We start from the raw sequence: 14,447 nt of genomic DNA, 5'->3' as shown, positions 1-14,447 counted from the left end.
TCTGCATTACCGGAGGATGCAAAGCTGATGCTTCTTAGAGTCTAGGTTCCACCACAGCTGGATTAATGTACTATGCATTCCTAGAGCCCCTTTAGGGAAAAAGAAGTTTGCTGGTCAATGACACAGGAAGAGAATGATGTGAATAGTCAATGGCAAAGCAAGTTTCAAAGAAAATCAGGTTCAAGCATTACTATGTTCTGTATAATGCTGGGCAGAAGATGGAAATAAGATGTCTGTTCTCAAGATCTGAAGAGCTAAGAAAGGCTTGCGGCTTAAGAGAAAGCATATAAATAAGAACAATATATAAATTCCAGACAGAAGGGACTTTAGGTTCAAGGTAAATATGAGGAAATACATTTCATGAAGTAAGCAGTGGACACCTGGAAGAGCCCTAGAATACACATTTTAAAGCAAAACACAATGACGCCATTCTAGGTATCATTAGATAAATAAAAATGGCTAGCATATATGGACTGTTTGCTACATAATATGAAGTGAAAGGGTAGATTACTATTCTCCTGTGGAAATGATCATATGCTTATACATCAGTCATTATACTTTTCAAACAGTTCCTTCAAACATTGTTTCTAAACAGCTTCCATGTTTTATCATATATATATATATATATATATATATATATATATATATATATATATATATTTTTTTTTTTTTTTAAATATGATTTTTACATGATAGTTCCCTTTATAAATATAAATATGGCTGTTATGTATATCATTATCTTTTGATATTTAACCCAGCTTGAAGATATATCTTTTCTCTCTCTCTCTCTCTCTCTCTCTCTGTCTGGTTTTGGGCCTTTTTTCTCCTGATCGTCTCTACTATTGATAGCTGCAGATCCAGAACAACAGATTGCTCAGTGTATGGTGATTTTTACATTGTCAAATGTGTACTTTCTGTTGGTAATTCTTCCAGATATACAGTATGTCAAAGGGTGGGACTTCCTGCCATATTGTTGTGGCTCAATCCCTACTAAGCTTTGTACAGTTTCTTATCTGAGCATTTTTACCACAGTCATACCTAAAAAACATTGTTTGCTGATACTAATTATCCAAAATTAAGCATTATAAAATTGCGTTTGTTGCTAGCTCATGTCCAAAATTGAAATTTCTCCAAGGCATTTTATTCCCACATGATGTACCTTTTACAGCTGAGTTTAATGTTCGCCACTTATAGTAACTGTTATGTTATGTTTTACTTTCAGGACATCTGGATTTATATCATTCCTCATCATAACACTTATGTCACTGTTTATGTCAGTGCATATCCTTTGTCATTGCCTGTTACTGTATATCATTTTCATAGCAGTTTAAACACATTGTCTGCACATGGTTTCATAGCTTCACAGGTTCAGACTAGGCTACTGATTGGGTAGATCATGTGTAGCCTAGCCTTAAAATCTCAGTTTGTGAATAATTTCAGCCCCTTCAATGTGTGTTTGAGTAGCCAGACCAGAAGTGAATTTATAGTTTCCAATCCACTCCTGCAGAGCATCAGGGAGCTACTTTACTTTACATCTGGTGGAGGTCTGTCCCATAAGATTTAATGTATGTATTTCATAGTCTGTGAATGCATCAACTGAATGTGTTTTAATCTGTTTGTGGATGCACATTTAAAACATATTACATTGTACTGCCTAGATTGTCACTAAAAGAAACTTTGGGACAGCTCACTTCAACATTTTTGAAATAAATAATAAATAAATGCGTGTGCAAATATTCACTCATTTTCTAACATTATCATGATCCTTCAAGCTGTTTGTATCATTATTTCCAAATCAGTCAGGATGTACATCTTGAATCATTTCTTAATGTGCATAGCATTCTAATCTCCCAGGGAAAAGATAAGTAGTCTTTACTAAGATACTGAAACGGAGCTCCTTACACTGATTCCTGTACTATACAATAATAATTCTATTTAATTCTTTGTATACTCCAATCACTACATTTGTATATCTCATTAAGGCAGTTATAGTGCCATGGCTAGCAGAACAGGACACACTACTAGACTAGTGTATCTATTACTCTTTTGCTTCATAAAATAAGAAATACTGTTATGAGTACCAGGCAGACTGTATCCATTTGATATGTTTTACTGGTTTGATCACTCAGCAAATGAACTATATAAAAGTTGCCTGATATGATATTTAATCAAAATATGAAGTGTATTTAAACAGGGGGTGTCCTTATGACACCAGAGTACTGTTAAATTTCTTTTGTCAAAAAAAATAAATAAATTACAATCATGCTGCTTTGTTGGATTACGATTAGGAAATGTATGGAAAGGGTTAATAATATATGTTCTAATTTAAAGTTTTCTCAGAAGGGAGTTTCATAATGCTCTTTGATGGTTCACTTATTAAACAGACATCCTTGATATCAGTTACATCATTTACAAACAGTTTTGATTAATTCATCAAAAATAACAGTTAAACAGGTTGTGTATTTATATATATATATATATATATATATATATATATATATATATATATATATATGTGTGTGTGTGTGTGTGTGTGTGTGTGTGTGTGTGTGTGTGTGTATTTTAAATATGGGGGGTATATGCAGTGCAGTATTATCAGTATGCCTAGGCTGCATACCTCTCAACCTCTTAGAGCAAGACATTTGGATGGAGCCATAAATAAAAGTGGGACAAAGGCCCAAAACTAGGGACAACTTTTAAATATCGCTCTTACAAATTTAGAAAGTTGATAAAATAATAGGTTTTCCATTAGCATGAATTTCCTGAAAGGTATGAAGTCTGAAACTTAAATGTCTGTCATTGTTTTCTAACTTCAATCTTTAATGATATGCCACTAATTTGCCAGAAAAACACAATTTTATGAAAAATGGACCAATAATATGAGGCAAAAATCTGGACATTCTGTAAAAATCTGTAAAATTCAGAGGTGTGCTAGGTTGTGTGGTTTTATGTAGGAATATTTGTTACTATAAAGACTTGTTCAAAATCTAAGACATGAGAAGGTAACACAAAGAGTTAGTGCAGCCCGAAGAAAGGAAATATGGTATTCATGTTAACTCATACAGTTCTGTCCTATGCTTGTGCATTTTGCTCCTTCCTTCCTTCCTTCCTTCCTTCCTTCCTTCCTTCCTTCCTTCCTTCCTTCCTTCCTTCCTTTCTTTCTTTCTTCCTTCCTTCCTTCCTTCCTTCCTTCCTTCCTTCATTCCTTCCTTTCTTCCTTTCTTCCTTCCTTCCTTCATTCCTTCCTTTCTTCCTTCCTTCCTTCATTCCTTCCTTCATTCCTTCCTCCATTCCTTCCTTCCTTCCTTCCTTCCTTCCTCTTGAGCTCCTTAGTGTTAATGTAAATATTTAGTCTATAACAACTTTTATAAAACAATTCTTGCTACGTTTAACAGCGTGCATGCAATTTCATCTCACACTATTCACTTTATTAAATGCATCCCCTTTACATATTAGGGGAAAGTCCAAAACAGAGTGAGATATATGAAACCTTAATTCATCATATCGAGTTTCTTGGCATGGTACCTTCTCCAAAAATGTGATAACATAACTAATAATCTTAGATTCCAATCCTTGTTTTCTATTCTAACATACTTTTATGGATTTTTTAATGTTGCTTTCGCTGTCCATTAAAGAAATGTAAATCACACCCACAGCATTTAAATCAAAAATTGCAATATTTTAAATTAAATGTGTGTTGTTAATCTTTAACATATGCTTTTTTCTTTCATGGAGTAAGAAGTAGTATTAAGGCATTTCTCAAATTCTATTTAGTATATAGGTTACCATGATTTCAGTGCAGGCGTTTTTTGACTAACATAGGTGAGATTAAAAACAATGCATTTTTAATAGGAAAAATGTTTGAAAGTCCTAAGGCTTGTAAAAAAAAGTGTTTTGGATGGGCCAAGTTTCAACACCGTCTGATAATTGTATACTAAACCAAAGATTGCTGTATCTCAGGAAAGGAAGAAAACCCTAGTTACCTCAAATCTCTGTCCTTATATATAAAATCCAGGTATTACACACTAGTGATAGCATGTTAGAATACTGATCACTAGTGTACATATTTTAGCCTGGCATCCTGTAAACGGGTCTATATTAAATCAATGAAAATCCATTACATCGAATACCAAAACAGCGACATGTATTACTCGAACCGTGAAAATACTGAACGTACTAAACCGCAAAATTTAAAATATTGAACATTCATAGTCGGCCAACCCCACCACTCGCTACATACTACCTACCCAAACAAAATAAATAAACCACATACATACACTAACCAAACCCTACTCCTAACCCTAAAGTAAAATACCAAAACTCAAATTCTAACCCTACACTAAACCCCACATACACAACTATCTATGCACTATCCTTAACCCCTTCCTAACCCTAAGGTCCATAAGTACTGCACACTTCCACTATGGAGATATACCCAAACAAAATAAATAATACACATAAATACATTCAACAAAACCCTACTTCTAACACTACACTAAATCTTACACACATTACCTATCTATACACTTACCTTAGCCCGCACGCTAACCTTAAGGTCCGTAACTATCGTACACTTACCTTACAGAGCTATACCACAGACAGGCCAACCAAAACACTTCAACATTTCGAATTTTGCAGTTTTGCATGTTCGGCAATTATGTATTTCACGCAATACGTGTTGATGATTTCGTATTCACATAAACAGAGTTTCGACAATCTAATAAGAACTCTCTGTAAACAATAGCCACAAATCAGTTACTTGAATCTGCTTCTTTATTGACTTTGAAAATGTTTACTAATTAGAAGCAGCATGTCTGTTTTCTTTTCATTATTTTTCTTTTTAGTTTTGGCCACATTTCTAACACACTTGCATGTTATTTAACTATTTTATTTTATATACAGTAATTCCATGGTCACATAACTGCAGAGAAAAAATATTTAAAAAAGAACAGCGAATCATTACCAAAGTTGTAACTGAAACAGTACCAACAATTATTTCCTGTGACAGACATAAATTGATGAGTTTCAGTTTTCCATTTGTCATCATTGAGTCGTGACATTACCCACCGGTTACTCAAACACAGGTAGAACAACTGCTCTGTACATCCATTTGCACTGTTAGTGAACTTTAATTGGTGACCTTATTCATAGAAAATGTTGGTGCGCTGAGAGGTACCACTTCAGTCCTACTCTAGAAATGTATTAATTAAAGAAGAGATTGTTTTTTTTTTTTTTTGCAACCAGAACCCATTTTTAAGAGCAATATAATGTCCTTGTAATATTCTATTAGGGACAAGTGCAGATATGAAGAATTAATAATAAAACACTGTTTTTCATATCTCAAAGTACAGTTTCAAATTTGCAGTTAGTTAAAAAAAAATTAGATCTGCCAATGGCTTTTGTAACTGTAAGGTCAGTTAATTCATATCTCATTTATATTCACAAGTATTAGAGAGTTAAAATCAGATCTGAAAATAGTTTTAAAACTCAGGGGTTGGGGTTAGTATAGCTCATTATGGAAGATTTTTCAAACAAGAAATTCTCATTGTAAATTTCCTCTTATTTCCTTCCAAAATTAATAAATCACTTTTGGTATATCCACACAGTGTCATATCATATTCAATAATAGGTCAAATATACGCAATAAGTATTTTTAAAATAATTCTGTATTCCTTGAAACAAAGCTCTTAAAAATTAATGCTACAGCTTTGATTGTTTTGTTTTTAATTACTTTGACACATGATCTAAAATAAAAATTATTACAAATTCTAATGCCCACATCCTCATATTCTAACAAATTCAATAAAACTATAGTTCCTAATTTCACCTTGACAGCCAAACTAGTTTTGCGAAAGTAAAAGACCCTACATTTATCTAAATTAATATTTAGCCTATTATAATGTAATCAAAAACCTACTTTACTCAAGTACATATTTCATTCTTCTATATCCCTTGAGGATGTTATAACCTATCCAGATTTGATATCCTCATCATATTTTGTCATCCAGATAGAGAAATGCTTTGGTGTCTAAGAAAAAAAATATTAAATATTATGGGGCCCAGTACTGAGTCTTGCGGTGCCCCTTTAAGCATGTCATCCCAGTATGGTAGATAATTCTTTACTGTAACTCACTGCTTCCCCCCACTTAGTCACTCTGAGACCCAACAGATATTGTATGAATTTATTAGCTTTTCAAACATTACAGCAATAATTACATTTTGTGGAATACTGTCAAAAGCCTTAGAATGATCTATCTATACGACAACAACAGATAAACACTGATCACAGGCCCATGTAACCGGGTCATAAAAAGTTGTCAGATTAGTAAATGCTGATCTATTATAGGTAAAACCAGGTTGAGATAGATCCAACAAACCTTCTTTTAAATCAGTAGCCCTGATGGATAGCAAACTTCTGGTAAAACTCTTACCCACCATGGGAGTTGGAGTAATTGGTCTATAATTGCAAATATTATCCACTGAACCATCCTTGTGAATGGGTATAGCATCTGGACACCTCCAAGTTAAAGATACATAACCATGAAATAACACTGCACTAAAGAAGGATGCAATAATTGCAGAAATTTATTTAACATTAGTTACCGAAAAGACACGTGGTAAGTTGACAGGCTCCAAAGAACTATTCTGTCTTATGCAGCCCAACAATTTTTATTACAGGGTTGGGGATTAGTACAATGGTTAAAGTATTTATCTCACAAGACATAAGGTACAAGGTTTGATTCTCACCTTTGAGGGAAGTTGGCTAGGCTTAAAATGGCCCACAAGCACAGCTAGCCCAGTACTTACCTATGAACTTGCAAATGTTGTTATAGTGGTTTAATTCAGAATATTTGACAAAATGACAATATCATATGTATTGCATATTTGGTAATATGACAGTAACCAGAGGTAATTCACCACTGCAGCAAACATTTAATTATTCTTGTGGTGTACAAAACAGTGTCTGGAAAGGTGCACAAATATGTGCATATGGATGAAAAACAAACAAACACACACAAAACGTGTTGAAAAATCATGCTGGCAACATGCTGTGAGTGGAACACACTGACAATACTTACAGTCCAGAGACACAACCTCTGCCTGATCAAACCTCACATCTCACAAATGGTCTTGCATGTGGTCTCCTGGAAAGAGTTGTGTATGGCCCAATCATGTCCTAGAAGAAGTTGCCCATCATCTTCTGCATCGGTGACAACAAAAATGGAACTAGTCCTTCAAGTCATCAGGTAAAGTAAGAGGTTCTTCTCATTAACTGGCTGGTATGAGTGCCAAAAATAGTCGAGGATTGTCATCATCATCATCATCATCATCATCCTCATCTCACCATCCTCTTTCATCTTCAGAGTTGGAATCTAGTGGAAGTGGTCATTCTTAATATTGTCTTCATCTGCTCATGTGTGGGCAGACATGTTCCAGAATGTGTAGCTTGACATAAAAACAAATGGCATATACTGTTTTATCATGTTATCACACTGCCATGACACAATACCACCTATGTCATATTAGTGGCTTTCACATGGGTATATTCTGGAGGTACCCATGTGCAAGCTGTGTAGGTATTTTGAACAATGTCCCGTCTGTACTTGTGATGTACACCTTTTAGATATAGGTTAGAATGACAAGCACAATGCATATAAAACATAGCAGTGGCAGCAAAAATGTGAACCTAAAAATGCATGAATAATACTGACAATCTATCATAGTAGGGAAGATAAAAGTCCTGATGTGCTGAAGTTGTGAATGCCAGTTCTGACTTCAGTACATATCACCATGCTTAATGCATGCAGAACAAGACAGTGTAATGATATTATATGCAAAATGACATTAAATCTCCTAGAGTGGCATGCCCACATGCACATACTGCAATACAGTACAATCTATATATTTACGTAACATGTGCTTAAGCACTAGTCACAAGATTGAACCAGTGTAAGCCAAAGTTACATCAGAACAACAGTTTGCCCATTTCAGTTATACAATATCAGCAGTCCTACATCCACACCCGCAAAAGACCTGATACCCTGCACTTCAGTACATTTCCCACAAGACATCCTGGGACACTTGGTCGGAGGCCTTTTCTATGTTTGGAAGACAAATATAGACATTAATAATAAACTTTCATGACTCTCCCAATATCTGTGCAAGGACAAGTAGTTCACCGAGTGTTATATTATGAAGAATCCTGAATCAGATGCATGAGTGGGAATGCAGTCTGTATTCCAGCACACCATATTCAGCACATCCTGGAAGAAATAATTGAGGGTCTTGTTCATGAGTGAAGACAAAGAGAATCAGGAAAATGACCAGCAGAGTCAGACAGCAGCGGCAACAGTACTACAAGGGCTGTATCAGGATGTGAAGATAAGGTGAGAAATGAGTCACAGGATAAAACTCACAGTTTACCAGTGTGTATCCCAGCACTCAACTATGACTATAAAAGTACATCACCCTGTATCCTGGCACTCACCTATGACTATTAAAGTATGACATTACTGTGTACCGCAGCACTCACCTATAACCATGAAAGTATGACATCACGGTGTATCACAGCACTCATCTATGACCATGAAAGTATGACATCACTGTGTATCCCAGCACTCACCCATGACCATGAACGTATGACATCAATGTGTGTCCCAGCACTCAGCTATGACCATGAAAGTACACCACTGTGTGTCCAAGCGCTCACCTATGACCATGAAAGTATGACATTACCTTGTATACCAGCATTCACCTATGACCATGAAAGTATGACATCACTATGTGCCCCAGCATTCACCTGTGACCATGAAAGTATGACATCACTATGTGCCCCAGCATTCACCTGTGACCATGAAAGTATGACATCACTATGTGCCCCAGCACTCACCTATGACCATGAAAGTACTAACAGCAGAAATGTGGTTGTATTGAAGAGCAGCTGGCCTTCTTCTCTGTGAAATGGTGAAAAGCCTGGCTATTCGGGGATCTCAAAGTACAACCACTGCATCCCAGTGTCAAGAGGAGGCAATCGAGGTGGTTTGATCACATTGAGAGAAAATCCTATGGCATTTACCATGGGAGGTATAGCATTTATTTGCCCCTGGCAGAACACCTGGTGTGAGAGCCAGGACATAAAAGTTGGGAATATATCTCACAGCTTGCTTGGAGGTACAATGGGATCACACAGTATAACTTGGAGACCAGAGACCATTGATAAGGAAAAGGAAGTGCAGTGTATGGTGATGAGCTTATTATCACTGCAACCCTATCTAAGGGTAAACAGTTTACAACACTGATGGATATTGCTGCTTACAGGGGATTGGCAACTGTTTTTTTTTCAGTATACTCGGCACACACCCAGATCTGTACTTCTATTTGGCTAACAAACCAGTAGGTAAGACCTACCAGGTTTTACATTATGAGCAGTAGATGGAAAACCTCCTCAACATTAGTTAAATAATCAAACCAAGACTCAGGATTACAATGAGGCAACAAGGCCTTTGGCTGAAAAATTCAAACAGCATATATTCTTCAAACAGAAGGATTTATACAAGTAACAAGTCCAGTCTGTGTAAAATTCACAACTCACAGTTCATTTATTTGAGTGACATAAAAACGGTAAACGCTTTCGCTAGATAGCTTCCTCAGACCTTCAAGAACAAACACACCTTTCCTTTCCTTATATACTACCTTCAAGTATTTCAAAATGTGTCATTACCAATCAGAACACTTCTTACATGGTCATGTGTCTAATTTAAATATTTATACAAAAGTGCAAAAATAAAAGCAAAGATAAAAATGCAGAAGTAAAATTATAAAAGCACAGCAACAACTTGCTCAATATAAAATGTATAAAAGTTATACAGCACAAATATAACGCATATAACATGAACTAATTTATACAGAAATAAAATAATAAATGCACAGCAACATGATAAAAGCCTGGTTGCCCCGTTGTAATCCTGAGTCTTGGTCCGATTTTCTTGCTGAATTTTATCAACGAGGCATTTACCCCATGGAGTATAGTCCATTTTGTTGTTTGCTGTTAGTTAAATAATGTTATATAATCTAATATGGATAATCTTTATACTGCCATCCTTTTCATTACTGCTTTGAACTGCTCATTTTGTGTTGCAAATATGCCTATAAAAGTGTACATTTCAAATGCATGGACTAGATATTATGAATAGATGTTAGATCCAAATATCAATACAAATAAATACCAAAGAACATCAAGGCTACCATGACCATATAAAAAGTAAAAAAAATGTATATTTAATAAAAGTAAAAAATGTATATTTAATAAATATATTTATTAAATATATATATTTTTTTTACTTTTTATATGGTCGTGGTAGCCTTGCTGTTCTTTGGTTTTTATATGCAAATATCAATAAAATATTTCAAACTAAAACAGACCAACAAACATACACTGGTTAGCTGAGCAAACAAGGCCAATGAGTTGGATATAGTCATACTAGAGCCTCCACTACATAAAGCCCAGATGCATGAATGCTTGCTCGTCGCTCTAAACTCATGTACATGGAAACCAGTGCTGGCCAAACAGTTTATGATTTAGGAAACAGCAGTACACATCATAGCCAGCTTCAAAACAAGGATTAACAGCAGGATATGCTAATGATTGTAGAGACAGCCATACTGTATACTAATGAACCAAAAAATCAGAGCAGAGCAATTCAGAAATGCATAAAACAAGAGTGAACACATGGCACTCCCTTATCTGTATTCCAGCCTATGCTGGAATGCAACCACATGAAAACTTTAAAAAATGTTAGGGGTTGGTGCTGCAATTGTAAACCTGTATCTGCAACAGAATCTCATACCAGATGCTACTGCTGCTGCCTGATGTAGCCTTCAAAAGTGTAGTCTTTTAGGACATGTTTGGCTTACTATGGGCTGCATAAAAGAGAAAAAAAATGGACCACTAAAGGGTGAACAAGGGCACAATTCATGAAATGGCAGACATTTGCTGATCCCATCTGAGGTCCCATGAGAATCATGGATAAATCAACCTAGTAGAGACCAAGATATGTCTATCTTTAAGTATTTACGCAGGGACTTTTCAGTGACCTACAGGGGACACAGTGAGGTTTTCACAGGTTTCTGACTAAAAAAATACAGTTCCTCAATGCAATTCTTCAACATGTGAGGGAAAATATCTGATTTTCACCTAATCTAGAGGAGAGAGCTACCACTATGCATAATTTCTATGCCATAGCTCATTTCCCTGAGGTACTGGGGCCCATATACTGCATGCACATAGAAATAAAAACTACACCCAGTGAACTGAGAAGGAAATATGTGAACAGAAAAGGGTATCACTTCATCAGCTGTCTTGTGGTCAGTAATGTACAAGGTATCATTTATAATGTGCTTGCAGAGTATTGAGGCAGTTTCCATGATTCCCACATATGGTACACCTTTGACCCCCTACCTAAATTTTGGAAGGTGTGACATCCCACAAGGACAGTGTAGGATGCAGGATATGCCCTATACCCTTGGCTCATGAGTCCCATGAACAATCCACACCCCTACTGAACAAGGTTACAACACTGCACAAGCACAAACTGGAAATATCATAGAACATGTATATGAGCTCCTCAAATAACAGATTCTCTGTCTGGATACATCTGGAGGTGCCCTGCAACATGATCTTGCACCTCAGCCAAAATACTTGTGTGTGTTATCTTAAGTAATATTATAGATAGAAAGCAGCTGTTGCAGGGTGTACAGGACAGGGATCACAATTCCCTGCCACACAGGCTGCAACAGATGATGTAAAAAAGGGGTACAATGAGGAACCAACAGCAGGGGATGGTCGCGGCAGATGGAGATGGGCATAATATGCCATGGACTTGGCTAAGAGGCAGTAACTTGCACATATAATCAGCACTTGATTACATTAAGAAATTAAGACCTAATCAGATATAAAAAAGTAACACTGGTGAATACATCTAAATGGATAGCCACTGTGAGCATTAGACATAGGCAACCCCTGGACAGAATGTTCTCAGGAGCAGCAGCAAAGATGAGAAATGAACCTGTAATGAAGACAAGCTGCAATACATAAAAGAAGTAAGCAGTAAATAAAAATCAATTACACCTATACCCGAATATCATAAGAATGACATATACAGTACATGCAGACACCAATGATGAAGCATTTAAATGCAGCAGACTCTTAATTTCCTATGTATTTTGCTGCCACCTGGTGCATCAGGCATAATTAGCCCATGTCAAACCACCCTACAGTGGCAGGGCAATGTCATCATCATCTACACAGGTGGATGATCATGGTATCTATACAATCTTATGTGTACACAATATAAGAAAATAAATTAAGACACAAATAACAACTTGCAGTTCTACAAAAAAAGTTTTAAGTTATTTGTACTGAGTTAAGACTGAACTTTGATACATATTTTTGTCAACATTTTGTAAGATAATGCGGTACCTGTTCACACATAGAATGAAGATTGCAAACAATGTGGCTGAAACCTAGACCATACATACATACAACATAAAAAAACAAAAGTTTATATTTATGGCAACCATTAAAAGATTTTTTTTTACAAAGGTAATGCAGTAAAGTTCATAGTCTCATAGGCTATTGACCACTGGAGTCTTTCTAAGCCTAGCCATACAACCCAAATGTATACCACAAGTTATTGTGCCTTGAAGGTTATTTTAAGGCATGCATTTTAGTTAGGGTATGATTTAATGACTGTGTCTATCTATCAGAGACCTAGGTGTCATACCATTGGTGAATTTCTGATTTCCCATCCACTGGTCCAGGTTACACTTGAATACAGTTAGGGAAGGGCTCTGCTTCACATGGATGAGAAAACTAATCCAGAGAATGGAGATTCTCTGAGATATGTACCTATCCCTCCAACTTGTCCTATTTAAGTCACAAAACAAAGTTTAAATCCTTAGATCTATTAATTCTGTCATTGCTAATTTTGTAGATGTGCCAGGCATAAATTGCCTCTCAGTAGTCCTTCGGAAAATGAGATATTTATTGTTTTCTGGCAATCTGCATGGGCCATTTTGTTTGCACCCTGTATTTTTTTTGTTAGGAACCTTTTTGGACGTTCCAGTTATTTTATGTATCTAGTCAGGTACATACAGAAAGATGCAATATACTCAGTGATGGATCTGATTATGGCTGAATGCAGTGGCATGATGATTTCCATGGACCTAGATACCATGCAATGCTTTTACTTATAAGTTGAGGGACAAAAAATGATTTTCTTACAACCTTAAGACGCATGTTGGTCAAAAGCCAGGTTACTATTTACATGAATCCCCAATCCCTGATTACTGTGTCTTCTTTTAGGAGGGTTTTATCAATGAGGATGTTTCTGTGGCTGGCTGACCTCCCAAAAGGTAACATTATAAATTTCTTGTCATTGAGTTTTAACCTTTGTCTTTGGCATCAGACAATTGTCTGTGTTGAGAGATTCTATGATTGGTCTTAGCTTACAATCATCTACAGGTTTGGTAAGCCAGAAGCTGTTGATATTGGTCTTGACTTCTGAAACTACAAACCAAAGAGGAAAGAACTGAACACAGAGCCTTGGTGAAGTCCACTGGTGACCAGCCTCTGTGTAGAGGTGGTCTGTGCAATCTTAACTTCCTGAGTCCTGTCTGTGAGCCAGCTGTCTATCCAGTGAGTTACAAGGCCTGAATGGGGTATTATACCAAATTCCTTAACTAGGTCAAGGTATGCAGCATGCACCATTTTCCCATCATCCATTGCCTTGGTGACCTTCTAAAAGTCTACTAGGTTCAGTACGCATGAGCTATCTTTGACAAAACCAAACTGGGTTTGGTCCAATGTCTGACAGTTTCCTATGTCATTGTTAGGCATTTCCATGATAATTCTTTCCGTGGCTTTGCATATGACACTAATCAGACTAATGGGTCTGTAGTTCCAAGGATCCATTGATGGCTCGCCCTTGTGCAGAGGGTATACCATTGTAGTCTTCCATTTACATGGCACAAAGCCTGAGCAGAGGATATGGTTGAATAGCGATAACAGTGTCCCTGATAGGTCATATTTCAGGTTATTTAGAATGTATCCTGAGATATTATCAGGGTCCATCAAAGCTGTACTCTTGGCCTTAGAGACTACATATAAGACCTACTCCCTTCTGAGAGTTAGAGAGATTATTTTAGATGGTATTTCCTGAGGGGAAGTTGGGGGTGATGGGGGATAAAGTTGGACTGAGTCTGTCAGCCATAAAATGTACTATATTTCCTGGTTTAATAAACATAGCTCTATTTACCAGTAATTCATCATACAACTGCTTACTGCCTTTGAAGTTTTAGACATAGATAAGAAAGCCCTTATGGTTGTACTTAACCTGGGTTACTAACTTCCCCTCAAAATTTACTTTGTTTGACTTAGTTATTCCTCT

Source organism: Protopterus annectens, chromosome 2.part1, assembly GCF_019279795.1.
Source record: "Protopterus annectens isolate FY-2018-M chromosome 2.part1, PAN1.0, whole genome shotgun sequence".
Taxonomy (NCBI): Eukaryota; Metazoa; Chordata; order Ceratodontiformes; family Protopteridae; genus Protopterus; species Protopterus annectens.
This window is presented reverse-complemented; position numbering follows the sequence as displayed.